The following is a 6,000-nucleotide window of genomic DNA, read 5'->3' as shown; positions in this document are numbered from 1 at the left end:
AGGCATCATTTGTTGAACAAGCCGTACTTTGCCAAAGAAACCCAGAAGATCAAACCTGGTCCAGAGTTTGCTTGCTGAAACAAATGCTGCTGGATATTAGACTAGAAACCGAAAACTGATTAACTACATTTTTTAAATATGTAGAGCAACAGAATAGAGTTAAAACATGTAACTGCATCGTCTTGTTCGGTGAATTAAGCACGGAACGGACAAAAAAAACCTGGAGCTCTAAAAGTCCCTAGAAGATTTGCAGATTTCCTTGAAGGGCTACGTCAAAGAGGAGGGACAAATCCTGGGAAAACAAGGACGGGTAACAACAACCCTACCACGAGACACAGCAAGCGAATCAAATATTTATCTATTGACTAACTGCGATTAAGCCGAATGTGGTATGGGTGGAAGCACTCATAGGATTGGCCAAACAAAGTGGGCAGGCTTTTTTAAATAATAGTAATAATAATACAAATGTTTAAACTCTACCAGCTTGTAGTGGGATGCTAGTCAAAGTAAATAATAATACGCTCAACGAATACATATACAGCACAGATGAGATTTATTTAGATATAACGATATGGGATTTTAGGCCAAATTTCAGATTTTTGCTCCGATTTGTATTTTTAGATTAAATTCTATCATTGTTCATACACGACATTTAGTTCATTGTCCTTTCCCCGCACCACCGATGAGCACGATTGGCTTTGTACCGTTTGAAAGAAGTCCAACGTACATGCATTCGATAATAAAATTAAAGATTGAATCGTGAGAGTTAGATTAAGATTCTCAACTGAATGCCATCAGTAAAATGAAAATGGTCATTTAAACATTTTTACATTGAATGATTTAAGTCAATTTGACGGTCAAAACTATGTCAACGTCACAGAATGTCTGGAAGAAAGGTTGGTGGGGGGGGGGGATCACGTCACGTGACGCAGCATTTTCGGATCAATCTAAAAACGTGCAAAACAACTTTCAGATCTAAAATGTTTTAAATAGTCGCATTTTTTTTCTTTAACATTTTTCTTTAAAAAACAAATCGGCAGGAAATGTGGGCACGGGCCAGCGACGAGTACAGCAGTGCCTGTAAACATCGCACAACCCTTGTGCATGCAGCATTATTGGTACAGACTGAGCGACCCTCATTAAAGCGCGGGTCAGAAGCAAGGGCTTCGTTTCAGGACATAAAATGGGCTGGACCACCAAGACAAAAAAAAGGAGATGAGAATTTTAAATGACAGGTCATGTCGCTCATGTGTGGCAATGAATTACACATGTGCTGCAAGCACATAGTATATGTTAACAGTATGGATGATGTAGAACTTCTTTCGCACCGTACGTAGTCAACCGTGCTAAATCGGACGTTCGGGAAAGTAAAAATGCAGCCATGCAAATGCGTTGCTTGTGCCACTCGTTGGCAGGAGATCCAGAGTTCCGCTCCCAGAGAGGGTATTTTTGGCCTACTATTCCACATCGGCCAGACGTCTTTAACGGAGGTGGCCGAGTACCCACACTTTACCACCCGCTCACCCCCCCCCCCTCCCATTGCGTACGATTACCTGGATGCGACTCATTTACAATGCTGGGTGGATAGATATCGGGGGGGGGGGATCAATCGTTTCAACTACAGCGTCGGGAAATAGAACCGGCGACCTTTGAATTTCGGGTACAATGTGCAAACAATTAACCCGCGACAACATCCAATTTACTTGCACGACGCATAAAATAATACTACCAGGGCCCTGTTGTATCAGGTGACTCGTGTCTCTTGAACACACTCATTAATTTAATTGTAGTGTTACGAGTTGTGCAGTAAAGTCATCCAATCCCTTACCCCTTCCCCCTTGATAAAAGAAAAACATATTTTTAAAACATCTAAAATGTCCCTGCAGGTCCTGTCTAATGGACTATATCTGACACGCCGTAAATAAATAAAAACAAACAAAAATATAATTATAGTCACCGTCTCTCATCATCATCATTTAGTAATGCTAAGCAGGATGATTTTTTTTCTTCTCGTGAGGTTGGAGCACATTATACTTAATGACTGTTTATGGTTTAACGAGCCCCAGAGCAGCACTAACGCCGCTAACTGCCGTACTCTTCGCATTTGCTGCGCTCAACCGGTTTTAGTGTAAAGTTAGAGAACACTTTGAGATGTGTGTACGTGCCGTGCTACTGCCACAGGTCACCCCAAACAAAGTCTGCGGGCTCCAGTGTTTTCGATCATTTAAAAGGTCTCAGATTCATTTTAAGATTGCAGAGATTTAAAAACAAAACATCTTCACGGTCCTGGCTCTGGCTACCTCTCTCTTCTCTCGTCTCACTTTACTCTCCAGCACATGGTCTCTGGTCCAGTAGCAATAAAAATGTCTCCTTCTTGCAAAGCCAGCCACGGTAAAACGTTCCTTCCATGGGAGATGGCACCTGCTGAGCTTCTCGTCCTGTAGCTGGAATCATCTTTCTCTTGGACGTTGTGCAATTCAGACTCTACTGCCCGTCTTCAAGTTCATATCGAGGGCCCAATTTGTCGTCATGTGCTTACAGTTGTTTTTCTATTACGTTAATCATTTGGATATGCGGTTGAATTGACAGCTATATGAATGCAAAGTGTGTTGTGTTATCATCATCATCATCATATCCACCGTCTGCGTTTGTCCAGTCGCCATCCGAGAACTTCACCCAGATGCTGAAGAACACTGGCGAACAGCAGAGTGGAACAAAGCGGACGTCCAGAAATAACGCCTCATTTGAGACCCAATCAATCACACCTCCTGGCTTTGGCATTCCTCGAAGACACTGGTGTGACCATCAACATATCCATTTTGCCGATGCGCACATCCACAGATATAACATTAAACAATGAAAGTGCGACTGTGGCCATGAAACCCCAGCAATGGATCCAATAGTGAACCACTGTAGTGTGCAAATGGAAGCATAGCAAAAGTCCACGAACTCTCTCCTAGAATAGCCTCTCGTGGCTACAAAACCTTGAGACTGGCACTTCACCCCTGAACATTTTGCCACGTGCAAAACAATGGAGTAATCGTCACCGATGAACAATGATCGATCAACCGATGGACGAAAGCCTCTCCCCCAAGCCGAAGCAATTGCTCTCGATTCATACAGCGCAACAAATCAACCTGCACAGGCACACGAGTTCATCTTATGGTTTAGAAGAACACCACCCACCAACAAACACGGAGGTAACAAGCAATTCCGCTTTTTTTTTTATTACACCACCCATGAATACAACACCGAACAGAAATCTTACTATCTCGGTGTACGAAACGTTATTGGGTAATAAATTAAGCAAAAAAAGTGGGGACAGGAAAGCATAATAACGAAAAATAAAGGAAGACATCGTGGTTTTGGTGGGTTGGCCTCGAGAGAATAACGGGTTCAAATATCGCTCACCGCTGATGTTAGCCGTGGCTGGGAAGTGAAGTCTTCTCACGGGATTTATAGTGCAGTGCACGAACCACTGCACCTCCACCCGATTGCCGTCGTAGTAGTAATATGGGGATTACAAATGCAAACGGTGAAGTTACGTTTCACGCGCAAGACTTTCACGACAGATATTACGATTCATAATCGGTTTAATAAATGGCCAAATCGTGTAGAGGGAAGGAGACGAAAAAATGGTAATTAGGGGCCATAACCCTCCAACATCCACCTGCCAGAGGAAATCTTGGATTGATCGATTGCTGATCTGGGTCCTAAAGTAGGTGCAATGACGTCATCAAGACAGCGTCGCGGTTGAACCGCGTGAATAATCAGAGTTGGTTGCTGCTTGGTTGATTGTAATTTAAATATTTAAAACAGTGCAACACGATATATCAATGTAATTGCTAGTGAAAATGGGCTATCCGTAATAATATTAAAGTGTGCTGCACTGGTTATGATTGATATTAATTATTGCAAAGTTTAATTGTGTATAATCTCACCTCGGGAGGAGGTACAGCATAAGGTATAATTAGGAATAATTGATTGCACCAGGTGTAAAGAGTTATGGTTTGTTAACTTGAATCACAATAGCAATAACACTTCAGCTTAATTGCCAAACACAGTTGCGCCTTAATGCAATTAAGGACTGCCCATTCTCAAGAACCGCCAAATAGATTCAACTCATTAAACCTGCCAATCACAACCAATCAAGTCCGATTAATTTATTTTTAAATTGGATCACGTGCACGATCGTGCTGATGGCGTCACCCGGCCTACTTAACAATCACTGATGGAGACGCTCTATCCTCGGAGTGTGCAGTGCTGATCCTAACCCCTGATGATGCCGGATGTAACCTCCAGCGAAACCTGTCTATGTTTCAATCTGTCTAAGTTTGTTTTTATGCACGTACGGTGTTGAACTTATATCGCACCGTACGTAGCCAACCGTGCCAATCGTTCGCGGTTCCACATATATCCTGCTCCGGGTTGATTCCAAAAAAAAAACCACCAAGTCAATGTTGCATATTTGCACATCACGTGACAACTTCATTAGAAGATTGCCTCTGGCAGGTGATGGAGGCCGTAGCTTAACATTGGCATTATACCTGTGCCACGATTGAACCCACAAGGTAACTGGTCATGAATGGTAATGTTAGAGATTTTAACTCCTTCTCAAATAAATCGAGTGGAGAGGGGCGAGCAAATCGCTCCACTCAAATTTTCCTCGGCGACTCTGTGAATTTACGCGAGAGGGCCAGGGTGGGGATGGGTGGGTTTATATATGGGACCTTTCTGACAGTATCAAAATGATGAAAAAAATGAGAATAGGCTTTAACCCTGTCTGGCAATTAAATAGGCGCTAAGATGTTCAAACGCCAATATATACCTATTGCAAGGCACCGCGTCTGCATAAACCGCACATACGTGTGGCAAAACGTGCAAACACCCATGCTCTGATAATGTGTGCATTGTCTTTGAAACTGATTGGCCGACACCAGAGACAGCCTTCCTTGCGGCATTATCGCACCAGCGGCAGATCAGAGAACAACGCCAAAAGTCGAACAGGACAAAGTCAATGCAAATCAAAATATTCATATCACGGGTTGAACAGTTACATCTATGCGACCTTTTTTGGGGGGGGGGGGATTTCTCCACCCCTTAATGGTTGACCCCCTCCCCCTTATTTTAGGACTACCCCCCCCTCGACCTCAGTCTGTTCACTCAATTGTCTGTCGCTCAACCACAACGTGCGAAGAGCGATCTTCAACGGCTTAACACTTCCCTCCCAACAAACCCTGCCACGCTCCGAAACATCAAGCGGCGAAAATGACGCTGTGGCAAAGATCGGACGCTCGTCCATTGCTCCGACCTGGCAGGCCAGTTTGTTTTTAATCTTCTTGAAAAAGAAACCTTGACATCTCGGACGCAACACTCAACAACAACACAAACATTCAAGACAATGAGATTTTTGACTTAGACAAAAATTAAGATTTTCTACTAAATTCGGTCGCCGCCCGAGGTATTTACTCAAAGTAAATCCGGCGCCGGTGTTTGCAAAGCTGAGGTCAAGTTGAAATAGGGGTCTCTCCCCCCCCCTCTTCCTCACCCAACCCCCTTTGTTCGCAAACTCGCAGGCATGCCCGTGGGAACGCGCGCGCACAATTGCCATAGTCGTGAATGCATTACGAATTCAAACTTCATAGCGCCACCAAAGGCAGAATATCGGAATCCCTGATATTACTCACGGCTCCTTTTCAAATTGAAATGGCCACAAAAGTGCAAGGCCTCCGATGTGGTTTTTTTTTTTTAGTAAAAACCCTCCAATGTGCATTCGGGGGGTTGTACCTCGGTGTTGACGTTTTCGCGCTTCGCTCGAAGCGCTGGCGAGTCTCTTCATGAACCTCCTCAAGAATTTAACTGAATAACGGAGACGCGGTCCACAACCTCGCAAACACCTAGGAGAGTCGGACAGTGCGAAATTTTATTTTATTTTAAATTATACTAATGAAATTACCCTTTCTGCCAATAAAACAGATTTTAAGATATTCTTGGTTCTTT

This window comes from Lampetra fluviatilis, chromosome 20 (assembly GCF_964198595.1).
Source record: "Lampetra fluviatilis chromosome 20, kcLamFluv1.1, whole genome shotgun sequence".
Lineage (NCBI taxonomy): Eukaryota > Metazoa > Chordata > Hyperoartia > Petromyzontiformes > Petromyzontidae > Lampetra > Lampetra fluviatilis.
The sequence above is the reverse complement of the archived record's forward strand: the minus strand, read 5'-3'. Positions refer to the sequence as shown.